Source organism: Syngnathus scovelli, chromosome 6 (genome assembly GCF_024217435.2).
Source record: "Syngnathus scovelli strain Florida chromosome 6, RoL_Ssco_1.2, whole genome shotgun sequence".
Taxonomy (NCBI): Eukaryota; Metazoa; Chordata; class Actinopteri; order Syngnathiformes; family Syngnathidae; genus Syngnathus; species Syngnathus scovelli.
In genome coordinates this window covers 2,948,602-2,975,599 of record NC_090852.1, presented here as the reverse complement: position 1 = coordinate 2,975,599, position 26,998 = coordinate 2,948,602, and the positions used below count along the sequence as shown (strand labels likewise).

The following is a 26,998-nucleotide window of genomic DNA, read 5'->3' as shown; positions in this document are numbered from 1 at the left end:
TCCTGTCGGTCGGCGTGGGATGCAATTGGATTGGTTCCAACGGTAGCACGTGACTCTGATGCGCTTGGTCTCGCTGGCTCTGTCGCTGGCTCTGTCTCCTCCACTGCTTCAATATGGCGTTCGAAGGCAGCTTGTGTCGGCTGATTGTTTTTCCTAGTAGCCGCGGCCACGAGATCTGTTACATACATAAAATAAAATCATCAACTACTAGCATTTATATGAACCATCTTAGATGCACGATTGACTCACCATAGTCTGATTGTGTTAGGTAAATGTCCTAAAAGTCATCGTCAAAAGATGCGTGGACATCGGCAAGAGCGATGATGTCTGCAAGCATTATATAAACATTACATCTTGTCTTATAAAATAACCGCAGTGTATTATTATTATTATTTGTTATTATTATTATTTGTTATTATTATTGTCATTATTATTACGGCGACAAATTAGTAAAATGACTTACCTTTAACCATTCTCGAAAACAGCTTTTGACGCGCTTCGACTCCGTTGCTCAGAGCGATGGCTTGTCTTCTCAAAAATGAGCGTTGGTCATTCGCACTAAACCAACTTCAAATTCGGCGGGGATAAGACCACGCCTATGGGATCACGTGTCGCGAGAAATCAGATAACTTTGGCCGCATGCTGATGACGCATCAAAGGCTCTACCTCATCAGATATCTTTGGCACCAATAATGCCGACTCCACTATTGTTTGTCAAATTACATGCGACAACACCTTGATTTTTTCTCTTTCAGATAACTTTGGCACCATGCTGACGACACTTCAATGATTTTCTCAACAAAAAAACCTTGATCCTCTAAACTATTGTTTGTAAAACTACATGCGACTCTCTTTCAGATAACTTTGGCTAAACTATTGTTTGTCAAATTACATGCGACTCTCTTTCAGATATCTTTGGCACCATGCTGACGACTCTCACGACCCCCCACACTGACACAAACACCCCTCCTCTTCTCCTTCTCAACAAAACGGCCCCCCTTCAACCCACACGTACTGGCTGGTAGCAAAGCTAGCTCAGATGCTGCACCTGTTTTGATTCATAAAAATACATGCCCATACATATCCACATCTAAAAATGGCGCCAGCCAACCAAAATGGCGACAGTCAAAGATGGCGCCGTCACGACTGGCGCCATCTTGATGCCCCCAACCCCGCCCCAATCCAAAAGGGGGTGATTTATGATACCATAACAAGTCATAAAAATGTCATAAAATTTTATGACCCCTAACTCATTTGCATATGAATAGACATCAAGGCCTGGAGCATTCTTCTATTCTCTCTCCAGGATGTTGTGAAAATGCATTTGATTAGTGAATGTCCAGGGTGCGAAAATTTACATTTTTTAATACAGAAATAGTTTTCAGTAACAGTCATACTTATGTTACCTGCAGATATAAATACACCTTTTGATGTTAAAATTAACCAGAACGATGACTGACCTAAATAAAAACTTTTTTCAAACATTACCAACCATCACAAATATAAATGTGTAATGTTTTTAAATCATGTTTAAAAATGTAAAAATTTACATACAGTATTAAAAAAATGGGGGCTATTTAATAGAACAAAACTACTACATTACATATTTTATGTAGGACATATCAAACAAAACAAGCAGCTCGGCGAAACACAATATAAACATCATTCTCTTGTGGGCTTTTGATAGCCCCCTTAGCTACTCAGCGCTGGAGCCCATTTTAATTCTAAAGCCATTGCGGTCCATGTTTCATCATCTGTGGCCTCTGTGCATGTCGCCATCAGCTTCTACAAAGATAAATTCGATGTACATCAGTCACCACGCATTGTAGACCTTGAGATTATATTAAGAAATGTGAATATGGGAAAAAAAAACACAACTACCTGTAAAATAGTTTTTCCTTGATGCATCTCATGTCAGTCGCATATTTCGAACATGAAGCAATCGCACAGATATGAGCAGACAGGTTTTTTTCTTTTTTTTAATCTACCAGCGCTATCAAGTTAAAGTCCCAATGATCGTCACACACACATCTGGGTGTCTGGTTATAGACTTTGGTATGACCCGGCCGGGGTTTGAACCCACAACCTTCCAGTCTCAGGGCGGACACTCTACCACTAGCCCACTGAGTCAGAGCAGTCTTCCTGAGGGCCCTCTGCACGAGTCACACGAGCTCGCATATTGAACGTCTGTCATTTGTGTAGAGTACAACAGAAAAAAAAGTCAACTTTGAGCGCAGCCACCACATCGGAAGCCTTCACTGTTGTCATTTTTTAATCTACAGTACAGATGTCGAACTAATTATCCCTGTCCATGGTCTTGGAAACATGCAGGTCTTCAAATCAGCGGCCTCCTAACACAAAACTGCTTTCCAATCTGTATACAAGGAATTATGAACAGTGTCTCAGAAGAGTGGAATTAAGAGTACCATATTTTCCGGACTATAAGGCGCACCGGACTATAAGGCGCATCTTCAAAGAATGGCCCATTTTAAAACGTTGTCCTTATATAAGGCGCACCGGACTATAAGGCGCACCATTAATGCATCATGTCAGATTTTTAATCCAAATCAAATCATTCTCCATTTTATCTTTTTTATTTCAACTTCAGACGCAACAAATTACTTTATAATCACAAAATAATGATCCATAGTCTTTTTGATTCATGATTCATAGTCTTCAGCGGGCTACTTATGATTGATTTCATGACACAATGCTTTGGGCCAGTTTAAATTTAGGAATTTGGTCCATATATAAAGCGCACCGGACTATAAGACGCACTGTCGGCTTTTGAGAACATTTTAGGTTTTTAGGTGCGCCTTATAGTTCGGAAAATACGGTACACAAAATTGAATTGAGGACTTTTTTTCTTGTAAATCAAGCAAAAAAGTAACTGAAAAATCAGTAACTTTGACAGTACAGCAATTAAACTAAACAGAACCCTACAGGTTCCATTTGTAAGCTATCAAGAGTGAGGGGGGCATCCAAAATTTTGACTAAGCAATTCTAAGCTTAATCATTCTGTCATTCAATATTGCATCCTGTTTGTCATTTATTTCCTTGGACATCATGTCAAAGGTCTCCAGATCAGTCATGGGCACCGTCCACTCTCCAGGTCACATTCTGAACGAGAGTTGAGGCTCTTCAGCCCAGGGATTGCCAGAAGGGGCTCCACGATGACCTTCAGAAACTCTGAGAAGAGAAATAGAAATAAAATACTCACTGAGATTACTGCAACTATGACCTCTTTTTAAATGACTAACGCCTACAAAAAAACTCTTCTTTTTCCCTGTCATGGGTGTTTCACACTCACTTCTTAGCTGTTGAAGAATGAAGCAAATGTCAGCTGCAAGATTCAAATGAACCATTCTCCAATGATAAACTTTGCCAAGTTGAAATAAAAATGGTGGCATTCTGTCTGTGCCTTTGAATGTGGTGCAAATTAATTTGGCTGTTGTACATATCCAATCACGTTATTTTAAAATAGTACTGATACAATTGCTTGTTCTACAAGTTGTTATCCAAATGATGAAAATGTACAGGGTAAACCTGGGTTTTATTGTGCACTTTGACATCCGCCATGGTTTCCGGAGTGTGAAAGTCAAGGCAATGACATGTCATAAATGCAAGTTCCATATTGAAGATTGCAATTACAACATACACTTTTTGCATATGCGCGACAGTAGCTAAGCATACATAAGTATATCCAAACCACCAATAACAGATCAATTTCCAAAGATAACGGAAGGCAGTTGTGATTACTTCTACAATCAAGAAAAAATCAAAAATCAATCTGTACCTTGTGGAGTCCGGTCAGTTTTTAATACAAATGCTCCTCTTATCTCCAGGCTTGGAGTCTGAAAAAGAAGGAAAGGGAAAAAGATGTCTGATTTGACAATTCACCCATTAACCGCTGTTAATAACATAACACAATACAATTTTAACTTTTGAAGTGAGTTCCAAGGCCTGTTGAGCGCAAAACAAAGTTAGGTGCACATTTTAATGACATCAGAAGATAAACACCTACTTTTTCACGTGCCACTCCTTGAGCTAAATTTGGAGTCACAAATCACTACATCGGGAAAAAAAACGAAATTACATCTTTACCATGCCATCATCTCAAAGCTCATCCGGAGTGAATGGTTTTGTAACTTTTTTGTACCCTGCAAATAAACCGCCCTTCGTACAAGTTTTATTTTGCATGGGTGGTGCACTGGGTCCGCCTCACAGTTACGAGGGTGCGGGTTCGATTCCACCTCCGGCCCTCCCTGTGTGGAGTTTGCATGTTCTCTCCAGGCCCGCGTGGGTTTTCTCCAGGCACTTCGGTTTCCTCCCACATCCCCAAAACATGCTTGGTAGGCTGATTGAGCACTCCAAATTGTCCCTAGGTGTGAGTGCGAGTGCAAATGGTTGTTTGTCTCTGTGTGCCCTGCGATTGGCTGGCAACCGGTTCAGGGTGTTCCCCCGCCTACTGCCCGTTGAAGGTTGGGATAAGCTCCCGCACACCCGCGACCCCCCTGGGGACTAAGCGGTTCAGAAAATGGATGGATTTTATTTTGCTCCACATGATGAGCTATTTTTTGGGCGTAGACTATCTAATGTATTTAATTCAATCCCCCACATGGTCAGACAATCTACAAGTAGCTGTATGGTTAAAATTAATAATAGTTGTTTAAAATTCTGTACATTATGTATACAACTTATAGCTGGTTCAGAGTTTTATATTTTGAAATATGATCATATTTGATGGATTTAATTTTGTTGTCTATTTTAGGTTATTCCATAGCCCTAATATCAGGTTACAGAAATAATCACACTTCACACGGATAAATGGTTGTTTAAAACAAAGCATCATAACTTCTGTACATTATTTATACAACTTACAGAAGAGTTTTGAATTTAATATTTTATATTTAGACTTAGACTTAGACTTAGACTTAGACTCAACTTTATTAATCCCTTGGGATTACTCCTTCAGGGAAATTCTGTGTCCAGTAGCAGTAAAATACAAGATACACAAGAAAAACACAAGAGATCAAGATATACAGAAGATGCCGAAATACACACAGTGCAAGAGATAGCAATGAAATGTGAAAGAGGCCAAAAGATAAACTAGGCAAGAAAATCGAGGGAGGTAAAAACACTACACAGTAGTTGCCATAATATTGCGCATTGTATATTGACGTGAAGAATGTGTACAGTTATGTCCCTGTTCATGTCCATGTCACCTCCTCCCCAGTGAGGAGTTGAATAGCTTGATGGCTTGGGGGACAAAGGAGTTCTTCAGTCTGCTTGTCCTACAATTGGGGAGGAGCAGTCTCCCACTGATCCGGCTCCTCCGATTAGTGATGACAGAGTGCAGAGGGTGACTGACATTGCCTATAATGTCCAACAGTTTTTTCAGTGTCCTTGCCTCTGCCACCGTCTCCAAAGAGTCCAGCTTCTTGCCGATCAGAGAGCCGGCTCGCCTGACCAGTTTGTCCAGTCTGGAGGTGTCCTTCTTGGATGTGCTGCTGCCCCAGCACACCACGGTGTAAAACAGGACACTGGCAACCACGGACTGGTAGAACATCTCCAAGAGTTTGTTGCAGATGTTAAAGGAACGTAGTCTCCTCAGGAAGTACATCCTGCTCTGTGTCTTCCTGTGAAGGTGGTTGGTGTGAGTTGACCAGTCCAGTTTTTTATCCAGCCACACCCCAAGGTACTTGTAGGAGTCCACAGCCTCCACCTCAGCCCCCTCCAACAGTACGGGCCTAGGCTTAGGCCTGTTCCTCCCAAAGTCTATGACCAACTCCTTGGTCTTGGAGATGTTGAGCTCCAGTTGGTTGGCACGGCACCAGGTGGCGAAATCCCCCACCAGGCTCCTATACTCCTCCTCTCTATTGTCCCTGATACACCCGACAATGGCTGTGTCATCCGCGTACTTCTGTATGTGACACAGCTCAGAGTTGTAACAGAAGTCTGAGGTGTACAAGGTGAAGAGTACAGGGGCCAGCACTGTGCCCTGTGGGGCTCCAGTGCTACTGACCACAGTGTCAGAGATGGTGTCCTTTAGTCTGACGTACTGTGGCCTGTCTGTGAGGTAGCTGGAGATCCAGGTCACCATGTATGGGTCCACTCCCATCCTGTCCAGTTTGTCTCTGAGCAGGGGGGGCTGGATGGTGTTGAACGCACTGGAGAAGTCTAGGAACAGAATCCTCGCTGTGGCGCTTCCCTTATCCATGTGGGAGTGAACTTGGTGCAGTAGGTGGAGGATGGCGTCCTCCACTCCAACATCTGACTGGTATGCAAACTGCAGGCAGTCCTGAGCATGTCGCACTTGAGGTCTGAGGAGACCGAGGAAGAGCCGCTCCAATGTCTTCATCAGGTGTGAAGTGAGTGCCACCGGCCGAAAGTCATTCAGTTCACTGGGCCGGGTCTTTTTAGGAACCGGCGTGATGCAGGATGTCTTCCATAGTGTAGGCACTGTCCCCAGCTGCAGGCTGAGGTTGAAGATCCGTTGAAGTGGTTCCCCCAGTTCAGCAGCGCAGGTTTTCAGTAGTCTGGGACACACCTTGTCCGGGCCTGGTGCTTTCCTGGGTCGAAGCTTCCTCAGTTGTCCTCTGACCTGATCTACTGTGAAGTAAGGCAGAGCTTGTGTTGGCGTGGGGGGGCTGGAGGTGGAGAGTGGTGGTGCTGTGGTATCTGGGGTGGGGGGGCAGGAGGAGGAGGGTGGGGGTGCTGTGTCGTTTCGGGGGTGGTGTGTTGTGGAGGGAAGGAGAGATGGCTGCAGTAGAGGTGGGGGGGTCGAGGGCCGATCAAACCTATTGAAGAAGTTGTTCAGCTCGTTCGCCCTCTCCGTTGTCCCTTCAACGACCCTGGTCTTGATGTTGTGGCCCGTGATAGTCCTCACACCTTCCCAGACGGCCCTCATGTTGTTTTCCTTCAGCTTCTGCTCCACCTTTGTCCTGTAGGCGTCTTTGGCTACCCTCACACAGTGTTTTACCTCCTGCTGTGCTGCCTTCATGGCCTCCCTGTCTCTGCTCCTGAAGGCGGCTTTCTTCCTGTTCAGGACGGCTTTGACCTCCCGTGTTACCCAAGGCTTGTTATTCGGGTAGTAGCGGACTGTCTTAACAGGAGAGACCACATCCATGCAGAAGTTCAGGTAGTCCGTCAGGCAGTGTGTCAACCCCTCTATGTCCTCACGGTGCGGATCGAACAGCACATCCCAGTCTGTGGTGTTAAAACAGTCTCTCAGGACACTTTCCATCTCTGGGGTCCACTTCCTGATGGTGCGGGTCGCAACGGGCTGTTTTTTGACCAGGGGGGTGTACTCTGGTTGTAGGTGGATCAGGTTGTGGTCTGACTTCCCCAGTGGGGGGAGCGGTGTGGCCTTATACGCATCCCTCACATTGACATACATGAGGTCTATTGTCCTGTTGTTTCTTGTGGGGCAGTCAACAGCCTGATGGAAAACGGGCAGAGTAGAGTCCAAGGTTGCATGATTAAAGTCTCCAGAGATAATTACAAAAGCATTGGGGTGCTGAGTCGTTAGCCTGGCTGTGACAGTGTGTATAGTCTCACAGGCAGTGGCTGCGTCCGCGCTCGGAGGGATGTAAACACAGATGGTAATCACGTGACTGAACTCCCTCGGCAGGTAGTATGGCCGCAAGCTAACCGCTAGCAGCTCAAGGTCCCGGCAGCACAACACAGTCTTTACAGAAACATGTCCCGGGTTACACCAGCGATGGTTCACATACACGACCAGACCCCCACCTTTCCGTTTTCCACTAGCTTTGGCATCTCTGTCGGCTCTCACCATAGTGAAACCCTGCAGGTCCACGTTAGCATCCGGTACGAGGTGGTTTAGCCATGTCTCCGTAAAGATGAGCACGCTGCTTTCCCTGTAGGTCCGCTGGTTGTTCAGTGCCGTCAGCTCATCGATCTTGTTGGACAGGGAGTTCACATTCCCCATGATTACGGAAGGAATCGATGGTTTATATCTCCTCCGGTTCTCCGACCGCCTGGCTTTCATCTTAGCACCGGCTTTGCAGCCCCGGTACTTTCTCCTCAGCTCCACCGGGATGTCGTGTCGTAGTCCAGCTTGCCCCATTAATCTCAGCGATAACAGTTCCTCCTTCAAGTATGTGAGCAAGCCGGCTCCGCGTCGCATGATGATAAAAAAGAAGTGTCCACTAACTCCGAAAAGCAGTGAATAAATAAAGAAAGCACGAGCTTAAACTTAAAAGTCAAGAGCTGACCAGTTAAAGAACAAAGAAAAATAGACAAAAAATATAAATAAATAATAAGATAAATAATCCGAAAGGTCGAAAAAAGTCAAAAAATAGTCAAAAACAAGAGAGCTACTGGAAAGGCTGCCGTCTCCTACAGCGCCAACTTCAAAGCTGTATCATTTGATGGATTTAATTTTGCCGTATATTTTAGGTTATACCATAGCCCCAATGACACTTTACACCAGGGGTCACCAACCTTTCTTAAACCGAGAGCTACTTCCTGGGTACTGATTAAGGCAAAGGGCTACCAGTTTGACACACACTTCCGAAATAGCCAATTTGCTCAATTTAGCATTCACTTTGTGTTATTATTGTTATTTCCAGTTCTCATGTATGTGTGATTTTAACAAGAATAGCAAAAATACAGCCAAACCTCGGTTTTCGACCACAATCCGTTCCAGAAGGCGGTTCGAGAAGCAAATCGGTCGAATTCCGAATCCATTTTTCCCATTACAAATAGTAGAAAAAATTTTAGTCCGTTCCAAGACTAAACCCTCCCCCCCCCCCTTTTTTTTTTTTTTTTTAATTTTTTTTCATTTGCGCATTTTTCTCCGATCGCGCAACTGCAGCGCACCGCCGAACGCGCAACCGTAGCACGTCGCCGACCGCGCAACTGCACAGCGCTGGTCGCATTATTGTGACAGAGCCGTCGCTGAAATTTAGAAAATATTTTTAAAGTCCTGCTGTACTTTCCAAAATTTATGTGGACCTCAGTGCGCGGGGAGCTTTAGTTGGTTCGATCGCGCAACTGCAGCGCGCCGGGCGCTCAGTGTCGCATTGCTTTAAGAGCGTCTTTATGTTATAGGATGGCTTAATGCTCCCACTTGCTTTCTTTGGAGGCATGATTAGGGATTAATACAATCCTCAAAGTAACGAAAATACAATTACTACAGATTCAGTCGGCATCCGGGCCGCGCGGTCGGGTTTTCTCGGGTCCTCCCGGCTCATCTCGTGAGGTTCGACCTCCGAATTTTGTTCAACAACCGAAGCATAAAAATCTCGAATTATTTGTTCAAATTCCGATTTGTTCGAGAACCGGGACGTTCGGAAACCGAGGTTTGACTGTAAAATAAATAGATGCAGCTCACTGACAAGTGCCGCTATTTGAGCTAATTTTAGAACAGTCCTGCGGGCGACTCATGCGGTCCTCACGGGCTACCTGGTGCCCGCGGGCACCGTGTTGGTGACCCCTGCTTTACACGGATCAATGGTTGTTTAAAACATGTTTGTTTTGAGTTTAATATAATCATATTTGATGGATTTAATTTTGTCATCTATTTTAGGTTATTCCATAGACCTAAAATCCGGTCACAGAAATAACCATACTTCACACGGATCAACTCGACTTCTGTACATTATGTATACAACTTACAGAATGGTTTTGGGTTTAATAATTTGATTATTTATTTTTGTCGTCTATTTTAGGTCTGTGTAGACCAGTGGTTCCCAAAGTGGGCGGTACCGCCCCCCTGGGGGCGGTAGGGGGGCGGCAGTCCGAAGTCGAAGTCAGAAGTTGAAGGGGGCGGTAGGGGGGCGGCATTCCGAAGTCTATGTAGTCACTACATAGACAGCATAGACTACAAAAGCAAAAACTCAGGTTTGTAATTCCAAGCTTGTAATGTTCAGAATTTTATCTTATAACAAAAACCGCATTCTGGTGGTCAACATCATCTTGAGTTCAAGTCAACATGAAATTGGGGACTCGCCAGAACGCGCCGTGTTGTGTTGTGTTGAGCTGGTTAGGGTGGTGCATTCACTGATATATATTGTTACGATTGTACATATATGAATTTGTACCTGTGTGTGCATGTGTGTGCATATATGCGTGTTCGCGCGTGTGTCATTGTGTGGGTGGCGAGGGTGGCGTGCCTTAGATCACGTCCGCCACCATTTTCTGTGAGTAAATGGAAGAAAATGAATATGTGAGAGGGTAAACTTGCTTTTCATACCTTCAATGTTGTCATTTTTGTCTTTAAGTAGTCCTATTTATGAAATGCGATAAAATGCTGTATTTTACATGGTTTTTCTTTTTTGTTCCAGAATAAAGTATGGCCTTGGTACAGCAAACAAAAAAGAAGTGTCGGCAATATAGTATGGAATATCTGAAATATGGATTTGTCGCAGCACCACACAACCAACAGCAACCAATGTGTCTACTGTGTGATAGAGTGTTTTCAAATGAAGCTATGAAACCTTCGAGGCTTTTGGAACATTTGAAGAAAATGCACTCTGATAAAGCAGACAAAAACTTGGAATATTTTCAGTCACTCCGAGACAACGTTCGGAAACGGAAAACCATCGGAAATATATTTGCCAGCACTTTACAACAATCTACTGACGGTTTGCGAGCGTCATACAACATCTCTTTGCTGATTGCTAGATCTGGTAAGCCTCATACAATTGGAGAAGAGCTTATTCTACCAGCAGTAAGAGAGGTTCTACACACTGTTGTACACAAGTCACCTGACCAAATTATAAAAGCTATTCCTCTCAGTGATAACTCTGTTCAGAGAAGAATAGATGAAATGGCTGAAAATATTGAAGAAACATTGTGTGACATGCTTAGGACAACAGAATTTAGTTTACAGTTAGATGAGTCCACTCTGCCAGGCAAAAAATCTTTGCTTCTTATGTTCATTTCGTCAAAGATGAAAGCTTGGTTCAAGAGCTGTTATTTGCAAGACAGCTTGAAACAGACACAAAAGGGGAGTCAGTATTTTGTGTCGTTGATGATTTTTTCAAAGAGAAAGACATCCCACTTTCTAACGTTCTTGCTTGTGCAACAGATGGGGCACCATCAATGGTAGGTCGTCAACGTGGCTTCATTAGTTTCTTGAAAAAAGCTGTACCTGGAGTACTTACAGTGCACAGTGTAATCCACAGGCAGCATCTGGTCGCAAAACACCTGAGTGGTAGACTACACAAATCAATGAGTACTGTTATCACAGCAATAAATAAAATCAAGGCACATGCCCTCAATTCCCAACTGTTTCGACAGCTGTGCACTGATAATGATGAAGAGTTTGAACGTTTAGTGTTGCACACAAAAGTTAGATGGCTGTCAAACTGCCTGAGACGTTTCTATTCACTGTTTGATACAGTTGTTGAATTCTTCCAAGACTCCAATTCTGTTCTGTGTGATGAACTAAGAAACATGAAGCATGACATTGCTTATTTGGCAGATATATTCTCAAAGTTCAATGAAGTTAATTTGCAGCTGCAAGGACATGATGCTATCCTAATTAAAGTCAAATCAGCTATCTCCACCTTCCTGGCCAAGTTACAGTTATTCAAACGAAACATAGCTCGCCATGCACTCTACCAGTTCCCAAGCCTCTCTGAATTGGATAAGGAAAAAGGCATACCAGACGATGACCTTCAAGTGTATTGTACACACCTGGATGAACTGCACAGAGACATGTCTGAGAGATTTGAGGACATTTTATTGCTTGAAATACCAGACTGGGTGATCAGTCCATTCCTAAATGTCGAAGGTGAAGAAACTGGAGTGGCAGAGGAAGAACTGATTTCAATTCAAAATGACATTGAGCTAAGGCCAAAGTTCAAAAAGTCATATCAAGATTTTTGGTTACAAAAAAAAATCTCTGACTGCTATCAAGTGCTGTGGAACAAGGTCAAGATGTACTTGATTGCCTTCCCAACATCATATTTAGTAGAACGGGGCTTCAGTGCAGTCACCTTGCTTCTTTCCAAGCAAAGAAACCGACTGAAAATTACTGACCGCGGGGATCTACGACTTCTTCTCAGCGAGTTCCAGCCTGATGTTGAGAAGCTTATGTCCCTGCACCAAGCACATCCATCCCATTAATATAAAGTGTGAGACAATGAAGGTTACTGGTGGAATGTTTATTTACCATTCTATGTTGCTGAAACAGTTAAAACTGCTAAAAAATAAATTGGTTCACAAATACACATTTGTGTTTAACCTTTCTCTTTTCAAATTGCAGCATACCAAAACAGGGGGGGTGGGGGGGTCGCTAGGAATTCACTGGGGAGCCAAGGGGGCGCTAGCCTGAAAAAGTTTGGGAACCACTGGCGTAGACCTAAAATAGACGTCTATTTTAGGTTATTCTATAGTCCTAAAATAGACGTCTAAATTAGGTCTATGTGTAGACCTAATATAGACGTCTAAATTAGGTCTACAGATAGACCTAATATAGACGTCTATTTTAGGTCTCTCTCTCTCTCTCTCTCTATATATATATATATATATATATATATATATATATATATATATATAGAGAGAGAGAGAGAGAGAGAGAGAGAGAGAGAGAGAGAGAGAGAGAGAGAGAGAGAGAGAGAGAGAGAGACGTAATTTACACGTCTATAAAATAACCTAAAATAACCTAATTTAGACGTCTATTTTATGTCTATATATAGGCGTAATTTAGACGTCTATAAAATAACCTAAAATAACCTAATTTAGACGTCTATTGTAGGGCTATATATAGACGTAATTTAGACGTCTATAAAATAACCTAAAATAGACGTCTAGATCAGGTCACAGAAATAACCAATTCACATGTACGGATCAATATGCTTGTTAAACACAAATCCAAACAACTTCTGTACATTATTTATACAATTTACAGCTGGTTCAGACTTTTCGAAATATGATCATATTTAATGGTTTTATTTTAGACGTCTATTTTAGGTCTAAACCGAAACCAATTTTAGACGTCTAAATTAGGTCGATACGAGACCAGACGTCTAATAGTCGTCTATGGCCGACAGGGAAGTTGAAATAAAAAAGACAAAATGGAGAATGATTTAATTTGGATTAAAAATCTGACATGATGCAACCTGGCCTGCAGTCACAAACACCAATATCACCCTTCTTATTAATACAACAATAATAAAACAAACTTATTACATCTAATAAAAAAATCATTCAACTTTCATAAAATTGTTCATTTGTATTTCATTTATTGTTATTTTAATCTTTAACTTTTCTTGAAAACAGATTCTCATTTGCAATATCAACCTATCTGCAGACATCAAAGAATATAGTTACATATTTACAAGTTCATTTACAATGGTAATGGTTCGAGGAATGTCGGTGCGAATGGTCGGCCCCTATACATTTTCATCTAACCAAATCTGGCCCGCTTTGCAAAAAGTTTGGACACCCCTACGTTAATGTATCGCCATTTGTAAACATGCCATTTAGCCAGCAGTATCTCAGACATGTATATTTGTTCAGATTCGTTGCATGGGTAACACAAGTATTTTTGATTCACTTTTTCAGTCCGTTGTTAAACAATATATTATACAAACTTAAATCTATGTCAAGAGCTTGTACTATTTCCTGTAATGATGGTACAATTCTGCAAACAGTTAACAGTTTTAATCTAATATCTAGGGGTATGGCTTGATTCTAACCTTTCATTCAAACCACACATTGATCATATACTTCATAAAGTAAACTTTGGTCCCAGTACTGTTTACCCCTCCCGGCACTGTTTTACCTTAAAAGTTAGGAAAAAACTTGCTACCCAACTGCTATTTCTCTTACTTGACTGTCACAATGCTCCAAAATCTGTTCTAGACCCATTAAACACTGCTTACAATAAAATTTGTAGATTTGTTCTTAGCTGTGATTTCTATACACACCACTGTGTATTGTATCAAAGCGTCAATCTCCCTTCCCTTGATTTGAGAAGAAATATGCACTGGCTTGAATTCATATATAAATCCTCTTTTACCGTATTTTTCAGACTATAATTCACGTTTTTTTTTTCATAGTTTGGGTGGGGGGGGCGACTTATACTCAGGAGCGACTTATATGTGAAAGTATTCACAAATTTTCAAAATTCAATAATCCGCGATGTAGTGAAACCGCGATAAACGAACTGCGATGTAGCAAAGGATTACTGTATCTGAACTGCAACTGTGGCGCGGCGCATAAGGCGGCGGTGTTATACATAAAGGACAAAGGATTCGATCACGGGATTTAATGACTTGGAGTGACAGAGATTGTTTGATAAAATTGTTGTTTATAATTATATGGGCTTGTGGAATATTTTGAAGTGCAACCGCCGTCAGCGGCGTGCACTCGGCATTGTTGACATAAAGGACGATCGATGGATTTAATGATTTGGAGTGACACAGATGGTTTGATAATATTATTGCTTATATAATAGTTATTTGATATATAATTTATATATCGTTATATGGGCCTGTGGAATAATTTGAAATGCAACCGCCGTCAGCAGCGCGCACCCGGCATTGTTGACATAAAGGACGATCGATGGATTTAATGATTTGGAGTGACACAGATGGTTTGATAATAATATTGCTTATATGATAGTTATTTGATATATAATTTAGATATCGTTATATGGGCCTGTGGAATAATTTGAAGTGCAAAAGGTGATAAAGGTGTTATATATGTTATAGTTATTTGGATAACTGTCAATGTTACGTCAGGCCCGTTCTCAGCTCTTCGTTTGTGTTTATGTCACGTTAGCATACCGTATCGTTTAGCCTGTTGTTGCTCGTTCATGTCTGTTCTTGGTGTTGGATTTTGTCGAATAAATTTCTCCCAAAATGCGTCTTATACTCCGGAGTGACTAATATATGTTTGTTTTTTCACTTTATTGTGCATTTTATGGCTAATGCGACGTATATTCCGGAGCGACTTTTAGTCCGAAAAATATGGTAACTTTAGTTACCCTCCATATTTGAAACAGTATCTCTTCCGTTTTACATCACCCCACCAAGTTGACATACTTCCCGGATTTTCTTCACCATTCTTCCAGTTAATAAGGCCATCGGCAAAAGAGCCTTAAGTTCAAAGTTCCTACTGAATAATCTACCTGCCAACATCAGCTCTCTCCCTAGTATTACTCTATTCAAGCGTGCACTGCCATCTCATCTTAACCCTCCTATTGTCCTTGGAGTTAATTTGACCCCATTTAATGTTTATCACTCAAAAAATAGTAGTTGGCTTTAATTTTTTTGTTTCATATTTCATGACTTTTCCTAAATTGATCGGGACAACTGATCTAGCCTGATTTTTTTATGATGATATTTTTTCAATGTACTGAACACATATTACACGCATTGGTTGTCCTCTTGGGTCAATTTGACCCCAAGCTGTTTTAGCTGTCAAAACGTCTCTGTCAGTGAGATTTGGGCATGAAGGTGGTGGTGGTGGGGGGGGGGGGATTAGTGTACTACACTCAGTAGAACTGATTTGTCACACTGTGGAGGGTGGGGTATTCCACAAGGACATTGGTAGTTAATATAAAATCAGGGTGGCGCAAACATACGTAGAAGTTTGCACGGCAGTCCTCTATCTAAATCATTCCTCATTGAGTATACTGCTGTCTGCCCGTCTCTGAAAATGTGGTCTAGAAAAATCTTTTACTGTCAAGAGGTTATGGAACAGCTCTTTGACAGTGTAAGTGACGTAGACGAGATTGTCTATGAGACAGGACTGTGTTGAGGTGGACCCTGATTTTGATTTAGTTGACGTGGAAGCCTACATTGGCTAATTTTGGCAGGGGTTTACAAATCAAAAGGAATGGTCAGACTGGAAGAGAAATACTTCCTTCTCCAGCCTCTGTCTCTGAAGACATTCCATGTTTTGTCCCGTGCCATACGCTTCAATGACAAACAAACAAGGCAGGGCCGACGAGAATGTGATAAACTTGCTGTATTTACCCCTGCTTTATAATCCGGGCCCCAAATTGACTGTTCATGAGTGCTTAGTTGCGTTTCGTGGGCGCTTTCCTTCCGACAATATACAGTACATATGCGTCGTAAACCAGCATCAAAATTTGGGCAGCATGTGATGCAGCTTTGCCTATAATATGTAGGTGTACACGGGTAACTCTCCCGGCAAAGCACCTGAAATACTAAAGCCACAAGGTTTGTGCTAGATATGGCTGAAGGACTGCATGGGCATAACGTGACCTGTGATAATTTCTTTCACATCTTATGCCCTGGGTGAGGAACTGCTCAAAAGGAAGGTTACAATGTTAAAGAAATTGAGAAAGAATAAACCAGAATGTCCCAAGCCAGGATAACAAAAGAGTGGTGAGTGATATGTTACAGTAACAAGTCACAATAATATTAAAAAATATATAATTAAAAAAAAAAAATTCGAGGCAATGACATGCCATAAATACAAGTTCCATATTGAAGATTGCAATTACAACATACACTTTTTGCATATGCGCGACAGTAGCTAAGCATACATAAGTATATTCAAACCACCAATAACAGATCAATTTCCAAAGATCACGCAAGGCAGTTGTGATTACTTCTACAATCAAGAATAAATCAAAAATCAATCTGTACCTTGTGGAGTCCGGTCAGTTTTTAATACAAATGCTCCTCTTATCTCCAGGTTTGGAGTCTGAAAAAGAAGGAAAGGGAAAAAGAAGATGTCTGATTTGACAATTCACCCATTAACCGCTGTTAATAACATAACACAATACAATTTTAACTTTTGAAGTAATTTGGTTTGTGCTAGATATGGCTGAAGGACTGCATGGGCATAACGTGACCTGTGATAATTTCTTTCACATCTTATGGGTGAGGAACTGCTCAAAAGGAAGGTTACAATTATAGGGAAATTACGAAAGAATAAACCAGAATGTCCCAAGCCAGGATAACAAAAGAGTGGTGATATGTTACTGTCACGTCGCCCCCAACTGCTCCACTATGTGTCTGTCTTGGTTTCTGTCTGTGTGCTCGCCCCTCCCCTCCTGTGTGCCCATGATCAGTGTGATTGTTCCCACCTGCCTCTCGTTACCTGTCGTGTATAAAAGTCCTGTCTGCCCCTCACTCCCTGTCGGAGTATTGGTATTGGTATTGGTATTGGTATTGGTATTGGTATTGTTATTGGTTTGGTTTTGGTCATTGGTTTTGGTTCCTGTCGTTCGGTGTGTTGTCCTGTCTTGGTGCCGTCATGTCCTGCTGTCTTGTTTCACGTCCCGGTCAGTCAGTCAAGTTATTGTTTGCTATGTCATGTCAGTTACCTTTTGAGTTCCGCCAATAAACCCTGGTCCAAGCTGCACTTGGTCGTCCTACTCCATGCTGCACCACAACCGACCGTGACAGAATGATCCGACCATCACAACGACCAGCGCTTGGACCCCCCTCCACCACCAGCTCCCGCTGCGACGCCCGATCGTCGTCCGAGCTTGTTCCAGCGACGTCGGACTCACGGACGCCATCGGAGTTCCTCCCGGCACCATCGCCTCTGCGACCGTCGTCGGACTTCGCTGCCGCGACGCCGGACCCGCGGCCGCCATCGGAGTGCTTCTGGCGGCAGCGGCTTTGCGGCCGCGATCGGACTCTGGTGCCGCGACGCCGGACCCACGGCCGCCGTTGGAGTGCCTCCCGGCGTCATCAGACTCACGGCCGCCATCGGGCTCCACCCCTGCGTTGCAGGACCTGCGGGCGTCGCCAGACATCCAAACCAGCTGCGTCGGACCCGCGATCGTCCCTGGCTCCACTCCCACTGCTGCGGCGCGTGATGGCTCTTGCCGCTGCGCAGAGCCCCGCCTTCCGTGTGTCGCCGATCACTGTACGGACTTTGTGAGTGGCCGCCAATCACGGTACAGACTTCCGGAGTCGCCGCCAATTGCCGTACGGACTTCCTGAGTGGCCGCCGATTGCGGCACTGACTTTTGTATGCCGCTGATTGCGGTTGTGTTTCCCCGAGTCGCCGCGGAGTGCGGTTGTGTTTCCCCGAGGTCCCCGCCCGAGTGCGGCTCTGTCCCCTTGGTCCCCGCCCGAGTGCGGCTCTGTCCCCTTGGTCCCCGCCCGAGTGCGGCTCTGTCCCCTAGGTCCCCGCCCGAGTGCGGCTCTGTCCCCTAGGTCCCCGCCCGAGTGCGGCTCTGTCCCCTAGGTCCCCGCCCGAGTGCGGCTCTGTCCCCTAGGTCCCGGCCCGAGTGCGGCTCTGTCCCCTAAGTCACCGCCAGAGTGCGGACCTGTCCCCGAGGTCACAGCCAGAGTGCGGATCTGTCCCCAAGTCGCCGCCCGAGTGCGGCGCGGTTCGGTTCCCCAAGTCGCCGCCCGAGTGCGGCGCGGTGCGGTTCCCCAAGTCGCCGCCCGAGTGCGGCGCGGTGCGGTTCCCCAAGTCGCCGCCCGAGTGCGGCGCGGTTCGGTTCCCCTAGTTTTTTTTTTTGGGACGTCGGGAGACGTCCCTTGTGGGGGGGGTTCTGTCACGTCGCCCCCAACTGCTCCACTATGTGTCTGTCTTGGTTTCTGTCTGTGTGCTCGCCCCTCCCCTCCTGTGTGCCCATGATCAGTGTGATTGTTCCCACCTGCCTCTCGTTACCTGTCGTGTATAAAAGTCCTGTCTGCCCCTCACTCCCTGTCGGAGTATTGGTATTGGTATTGGTATTGGTATTGGTATTGGTTTGGTTTTGGTCATTGGTTTTGGTTCCTGTCGTTCGGTGTGTTGTCCTGTCTTGGTGCCGTCATGTCCTGCTGTCTTGTTTCACGTCCCGGTCAGTCAGTCAAGTTATTGTTTGCTATGTCATGTCAGTTACCTTTTGAGTTCCGCCAATAAACCCTGGTCCAAGCTGCACTTGGTCGTCCTACTCCATGCTGCACCACAACCGACCGTGACAGTTACAGTAATTAGTCACAATAATATTTTTTAAAAAAATTATTAAAAAAAAAAAAAGTCATATGCATAGGTCATATTCCATCACCACCAAAACCAGACTTGTGGTCATTAATGTTGAGAAATAAATTTGAGAAGGTTTGTGTGTAAACATCAGCATTAATTAATTCTAATTGAAAGATTTGACCTAATGCTAGAGAAGTCAGCTCAATGATTTTCTTGGGGTTATTTATGTATTCAACAAATAAACAAAGTATGTTTCACAAAAACTTGAGCAAAAAAAGTTTTGTTAATTATTTTCTGAAGGTAAATGTGCCTGGGGTCAAATTGACCCCAAGAACCAAATTTGCTATTATATTTGAGGACGATAGGAGGCTTAAGATTGCATTTGACAGATAGGGTTATTGAGGCTCCATCTTATTTCACCATCTCCACATGAGATGGGCCATCTATTACCCATTTCTGAGTCTGTAATCTTATAATTCTGTATAATAACAATAATAATAATAATTATAATACATTTTACTTATAAGGCGCCTTTCAAGACAAGTATAGTACAGCTACTTTAACATAAAATGATATGCATTGAATGTAACTGCCTGTAATAGTTCACTATATCCTACACGATCCTGCTAGTGTTTAGCCATCTGTGTGTCAGGCAGGGGACAAGGCGAAGGACTCGGATGCAGAGTCGTTTCTTTCTTGGATTTATTCCAGCAAGCACACTGATCAAAAGTACAAATCAAAACGCCTCTTGCGAGGGAAAACGCGTGGCAAAAAGTACAAACAGAAGGCGTCGCACTGAGGCGAGATAAAAGGCTAAAAGTACAAATCAAAACGCCTCTTACGAGGGAAAACACGCGGCAAAAAGTACAAACAAAAGGCGTCGCACTGAGGCGAGACAAAAGGGCTATGGGGATCCAGGCACAAACAAAAGTGTCGCTCGGTGGCGAGACAAAGAGGAGGGGTCTTACTGAGAACTCGGACATCAAGGAATCGCTGGTGGTCGGGACGAGGCAAGACGCACTGGCACAGGACAAGGGGAAGACACGGACTAAATACACACAAAAGGGCGTGGACACAGGTGCTGACCATTATTGTCAATTACACAGGTGCACACAATCGGGATCAGGGAAGACAAGACAACCAACACCGAGGAAGGAAACACAAACTGAAACGGAAGGGACGACAAAATAAAACCGGAAGTAAAATTACGACATCGACGAGACAGAAACCCGGAAAAATAAATGCGACCGCATGACAGAACCCCCCCCCCAGGGCCGGATCCCAGACGGCCCAGGAGCCCCAGGGTGAGCCGCATAAAAGTCCTCAAAAAGTCCCGGGTCCAAAATATAACTAGGCGGCACCCATTGCCGCTCCTCCGGCCCATAACCCTCCCAGTCCACCAGGTACTGCCAGCCCCGGCCTCTTCTGCGCACATCCAATAGTTCTTTAACGGTGTAGGCCGTCCCACCTCCCACAGTCCGCGGAGGCGGAGGGGGCGCAGGATCTGGCACCAACGGACTGTCCACCACCGGCTTGACCTTCCCAACGTGAAAGGTGGGGTGGACTGCAAGGGACCTGGGCAAGCGGAGACGCACCGCGGCCGGGTGCACGACCTTGGCGATGGGGAACGGACCCACGAAGCGAGGCGCCAGTTTCCTGGAGTCCCCCCGGTGGGGAAGATCCTTGGCGGATAGCCAGACACGTTGACCTCGCTGGTACACGGGCGCCGGACGTCTCCTCCGGTCAGCCATCCGCTTGACCCGGTCCCCCTGTCGGACCAGCGTGGCCCGAGCCGCCGACCAGACGCGACGACAGCGGCGCACCAAGGCGTGGGCTGAAGACACCGTCACCTCCGGCTCACTGTCAGGGAAGACAGGGGGCTGGTAGCCATACACACACTTGAAGGGGGACATACCTGTAGCCGTGGTGGGCAGGGAGTTGTGGGCATACTCCACCCAGGAGAGGTTCTTGCTCCACGAGGAGGGGTTCTGGGAGACCAGGCAGCGGAGACTTGTCTCCAACTGCTGGTTAATACGTTCCGTCTGTCCGTTTGCCTCCGGGTGATAGCCTGACGTGAGACTCACGGTTGCCCCTATGAGCCTGCAAAACTCCCGCCAAAACCTGTATACGAATTGGGGCCCTCTATCGGAAACAATGTCTTTCGGGAACCCATGAACCCGGAATATGTGGTCCATCATCACGGTGGCCGTTCGTTTAGCGGACGGGAGCTTGGGCAAGGCGATAAAGTGAGCCATCTTTGAGAATCTGTCCACCACTGTGAGTATGGTAGTTCGCCCATGCGAGGCCGGAAGCCCGGTGACGAAGTCCATGGATATCTCTGCCCATGGGCGCGAAGGAATGGGTAGGGGATGCAGCAACCCCATACGGGCGCCGTGGGAGTTCTTATTCCGGGCGCAGACGGGACAGGCTGCAACGTATTCATTGACGTCTGCCCTCATGGAGGGCCACCAGAATCGCTGCTGGATGACAAACAGCGTTCGGCGCATGCCCGGATGGCAGGAGAGTCTGGAGGTGTGAGCCCAATGGATGACTTGGGATCGTAATTGAGCAGGGACAAATAGTTGGTTCTCAGGGCAACCACTAGGGGGTGGCTTGTTACCATTGGCCCGCTGTACCCGGCCTTCGATAGGCCAGGTCACTGCTCTAACCAGGCAATGAGGAGGCAGGATGGTTTCGGGCTTCTTAATTTCTGGATCCGAGTTGAAAACACGGGAGAGGGCGTCAGGCTTGGTGTTCTTGGTTCCCGGTCTGTAGGACAGAGTGAAGTTAAAACGATTGAAAAAAAGTGACCAGCGGGCTTGGCGTGAATTCAGTCTCTTAGCTGACTTTATGTATTCTAAATTTTTATGGTCTGTCCAGACCAAAAAAGGCTGCTGTGCTCCCTCTAACCAATGTCTCCATTCTTCCAATGCCAGCTTTACTGCCAACAGTTCGCGATCCCCCACATCATAATTCTGTTCGGCGGGCGTCAGCCGTCGAGACAGGAACGCGCACGGATGGAGCTTGTTGTCGCTCTTGGCTCTCCGTGAAAGGATGGCACCTACTCCTTGATTGGAGGCGTCCACCTCCACCACAAACTGCCGCGACGGATCAGGAAGCGTGAGGATGGGAGCGGTGCTGAAGCGGTTCTTTAGCTCCTGGAAGGCCGCCTCCGCCTCCGCCGACCAGTGGAAGGGAACCTTAGGAGACGTGAGCGCGTGCAAGGGAGCCGCTGTGGCACTGAAGCTCTTGATGAACCGCCGATAAAAATTGGCAAAGCCCAGGAATTGCTGCACCTTCCTGCGTGAGTCAGGGGTAGGCCATTCCGTTACCGCGCTTACTTTCGCCGGGTCCATCTCAACCTTGCCCGGGGCTACGATGAAGCCGAGAAAAGAAACGGTGCTCTTGTGGAATTCACTTTTCTCGGCCTTTACGTATAGTTGGTGTTCAAGGAGTCGTTGCAACACCGTCTCGACGTAAACCCTATGGGTCTTCAGATCTGGGGAATAAATCAAAATATCGTCCAAATATACGTACACAAACCGGTCCAAACAGTCTCTCAAAACATCGTTTATCATGGCCTGAAACACAGCGGGAGCATTGGTGAGGCCAAATGGCATGAGGAGGTATTCAAAATGTCCTCGATGGGTGTTGAACCCTGTCTTCCATTCGTCCCCTTCCCGGATGCGCACCAGATGGTAGGCGTTGCGCAGATCTAACTTTGTGAACACCCGGGCTTGCTGTAATTGGTCGAACACGGTCGACATCAGTGGGAGCGGATACCGATTCTTGATGGTGATCTGATTGAGGGGACTATAATCAATGCAGGGACGTAGGGTGCCGTCCTTCTTGCCCACGAAAAAGAACCCCGCCCCCGCAGGCGACGACGATGGTCGAATCAGTCCTGCTTGCAGGGAGGAGTCTATATATTCATTCAAGGTTTGCTTCTCAGGTCCCGAAAGAGAATAAAGCCTCCCCTTGGGTATAGTTGAACCCGGCAGGAGGTCAATGGCGCAATCATACGGACGGTGGGGAGGCAGAGAGGTAGCCTTGGCCTTGCTGAATACCTCGGCCCATTGGTGGTAACACGCAGGGACCCCGGTTAAGTCTGGGGTTGGCGCGTCTGGAGCAGGAGGCACAGGGCGCGGGTTAGACTTGATACAGGAATCATGACAGTCGGACCCCCATCCCGTTATTTCCCTAGATCCCCAGTCTATAGCGGGGTTGTGGCGTTGAAGCCATGGATACCCGAGAATGAGAGGGTTCATTGGAGAGGTCACGACATGTAGCCGTATGTTCTCCTGGTGGGGACCAATTGACAGCGAGACTGGTTCTGTTATGTGAGTTATCTCAAAGAGTGCCTGTCCATTGAGTGCCTTAGCTTTCACGGGAGTGTTCAGTAGCTCAGTCTTTACCCCCCACCGGCGAGCAAATGCCCAGTCTATCAAGCTTTCGTTCGCTCCTGAGTCTATTAATACTTCGAGTTCTATTTCTCTTCCCAACTGTGTAATCCTGCCCTTGGGGAGCACTCGCCCCGGGGACAGAGCCGCAGAGAAGGCGCTTACCTTCAGGGTCCTCCTCACTGGACAGGAGAGAAGGAGGTGTCCGAGCTCGCCGCAGTAGTAGCATCTTCCCTCTCGGCGCCGCCGTAACTTCTCCTCCTCTGTTAACTTAGCTCTGCCCAACTGCATCGGTTCTGGCTCCTGGCGCTGCCGATCCCCGTACAGCCTGGAGTGGTGAACGTCAGGGCCGGCTACTGGGACGAAGGCGGGGGCGTTGCTGCTTCGGTGCTTCCTCCACTCTTGCAGCCGGTTGTCAGTGCGGATAGCCAGAGTGATGAGGGCGTCGAGGTCGGTGGGAAGGTCTAAGGGGATTAGCTGATCCTGTATGGATCCAGACAGGCCCCGGAGGAAGATGTCATATAGTGCCGCCGCGTTCCAACCGCACACCGCGGCCAGCGTGCGGAACCGGATGGCGTAGTCTCCGACGGTGTCTTGTCCCTGGACTATCTGACAGAGTTGGCGAGCCTTGTCTCGGTCAGCGGAGATTGGATCGAACACCGTTCGCAGGGCCTGGATGAAAGCGGGGAGAGAGCGACAGGAGATGGAATCCCTGGCCCATTCCGCGGTGGCCCACGTGCGGGCCCTTCCCGTCAGGTATGATACCATGTAGGCCACCTTGGAGCGCTCGGTGGGGAAATCTGCTGGGGAACTCTCAAAATGCATCTCGCATTCTGTAATAAAGGCCCGGCTAAGGCCGGGTTCTCCGGAGTAGCGCTCTGGAGGAGCCAGTCTGGCACCGCCAGTCATGGGAGCTATTGCAAGGGGAGTAACGGGGGAAGCAACGGGTGTACTGGAGGTCGCTGCTGGTCCCGCGTTTAAGAGCGAGAGCACTTCCTGCATTTGCTGACCCAGCTTTGCTACTTGGGTGGCGACCGCTCCTCTGAAATCTTCTTGATTCTTAGCGAGTCCTCGGATCTCTTCTCCCAAGTCGCCCACTTCCCTCTGGTGCTGGGCGAGCAGTGAGGCATGGGAGCGCACTGCGGCGCACAGATGCTCCGACTCTGCCGAGTCCATGTCTGGCCAGTGTGTACTGTCAGGCAGGGGACAAGGCGAAGGACTCGGATGCAGAGTCGTTTCTTTCTTGGATTTATTCCAGCAAGCACACTGATCAAAAGTACAAATCAAAACGCCTCTTGCGAGGGAAAACGCGTGGCAAAAAGTACAAACAGAAGGCGTCGCACTGAGGCGAGATAAAAGGCTAAAAGTACAAATCAAAACGCCTCTTACGAGGGAAAACACGCGGCAAAAAGTACAAACAAAAGGCGTCGCACTGAGGCGAGACAAAAGGGCTATGGGGATCCAGGCACAAACAAAAGCGTCGCTCGGTGGCGAGACAAAGAGGAGGGGTCTTACTGAGAACTCGGACATCAAGGAATCGCTGGTGGTCGGGACGAGGCAAGACACACTGGCACAGGACAAGGGGAAGACACGGACTAAATACACACAAAAGGGCGTGGACACAGGTGCTGACCATTATTGTCAATTACACAGGTGCACACAATCGGGATCAGGGAAGACAAGACAACCAACACCGAGGAAGGAAACACAAACTGAAACGGAAGGGACGACAAAATAAAACCGGAAGTAAAATTACGACATCGACGAGACAGAAACCCGGAAAAATAAACGCGACCGCATGACACTGTGTTAGTTATTTTGAAAATTTAAATTTTGAGTTGATGGCTGTGTCAATACAACCAATAACAACTGTAATGAAAAATGGACTACCATCGCTTTTGTGTTCCTTTAATGACATTCTACTGTCATCAATTTCCTGCAGTATACTGTATTTTTGAGAATGTCTTAGTGTCTTATTCTAAACCTGAAAGAAAATTTGATCCGACTACGATATTCTCATTCATTATCTTTAGCGCCTATACCTTTCTATAAAACGAGCTCTCATTTTGCTTACGCAATTGCTCTATATAGAGATATACATTTTAATTGAATAGCCACAAATAAGCATTCTCTGCACATTATATTGTTTCTACAAAACATTGAAAAATGTACATGGGCCCCCTTTTTCAACTTTAATTACTTGCCCCTCCAAAGGTCTCAGCACACCCCTGATCATGAATGCCGTTCATAGGTTAGTTTTAACAGCTATTACTGTCATGCGGTCACGTTTATTTTCCGGATTTCTGTCTTGTCTGTGTCGTGACTTCACTCCCTGTTTTATTTTGTCATCCCTTCTGTTTCAGTTCGTGGTTCCTTCCTCTGTTTCTGTTGTCTTGTATTCCCTGATCCCGATTGTGTGCACCTGTGTGGTTGACACTAATTGTCAGCACCTGTGTCCCAGGCCTTTTGTGTGTATTTAGTCCGTGTCTTCCCCTTGTCTTGTGCCAGTGTGTCTTGCCTCGTCCCGACCACCAGCGATTCCTTGCCGTACGAATTCCTAGTGTTAGGTTACGGATTTTAGTTATTGATCTGACTCCAAATTGCGATCAACACTTCAAGATTCAAGATTCAAGATTCAAGAGTTTTTTATTCGCCATGTTTGAGCGTGCCAAACAAGGAATTTGACTTCGGTAAATCACAGCCTCTGTTCAACATTTAGGTGACTAACAACAACACTCAGGACATGTGAAGAACGAAAGATATTCTCAAACACCCCCTGATCTTAAACTGATCTTAAACTCCCAAGAGGGCAAGGAAAAACTCAAAACTCCAGCTAGGGGAAATGAGAAACCTTGAGAAGAGACCACAGATGGGAGGGTCCCTCTTCTAGGATGACCAGGCTGCCATGGATGCAGAGAGGACACATAGTACAAACAGTGTAGACAAAAAAGGTGTGGAAAGCGTGATGTTATTGCACAGTAATGACACTGAGACTCTAAGAGTGGTGTGAGTTCATCAGAGCGACAGCCTGGGGGAAGAAGCTGTCTCTGTGTCTGCTGGTTTTAGTGTACAGAGCTCTATAACGGCGTCCGGAGGGGAGTAGTTCAAACAGGCTGCAACCTGGGTGCGAAGGGTCTGTTGAGATGTTACTTGCACGTTTCCTGGTCCTGGACAGGTACAAGTCTTGGATAGATGGGAGGTTGATTCCAATTATCTTTTCTGCAGTCCTTATTGTCCGTTGCAGTCTGTGTTTGTCTTGTTTGGAGGCCGATCCAAACCAGACAGTGATGGAGGTGCAGAGGAGAGACTGGATGATGGCAGTGTAGAAGGTCTTCAGCAGCTCCCGCGGCAGGTTGAACTTCTTGAGCTGTCTCGGGAAGTACAGCCTCTGCTGGGCCTTCTTCCGGACAGAGTCTATGTGGCCGGTCCATTTCAGGTCCCGAGAGATTGTGGTTCCCAGGAACTTGAAGGTGTCTGATGAGAGAATAGTATTACAGCGGATAGTGAGGGGTGAAAGTGGTGAAGGGCCTCGCCTGAAGTCCACTGTCATCTCCACGGTCTTGAGCGGGTTCAGGTTCAGGTGGTTTTGGCTGCACCAGTGGACCAGCCGCTCCACCTCCTGTCTGTACGCAGTCTCATCACCGTTCTAGATCAGTCCGATGAGAGTGGTGTCGTCTGCATACTTCAGGAGCTTCACGGAAGAGTCACTTGCG

The 26,998-nt window shown here is 46.1% G+C and overlaps 1 long non-coding RNA gene across 1 annotated transcript; it reads right to left on the bottom strand.

Annotated features, from left to right (window-relative positions):
• Positions 1-267: 267 nt before the first annotated feature.
• Positions 268-18,022, bottom strand: LOC137840402 (uncharacterized). The gene is made up of 3 exons (XR_011087021.1): positions 16,599-18,022; positions 3,797-3,854; positions 268-3,189 (listed from the first exon to the last, which is right to left on the bottom strand). It is a non-coding gene; the product is annotated as an uncharacterized lncRNA (long non-coding RNA).
• Between the last annotated feature and the right edge of the window lie 8,976 nt (positions 18,023-26,998).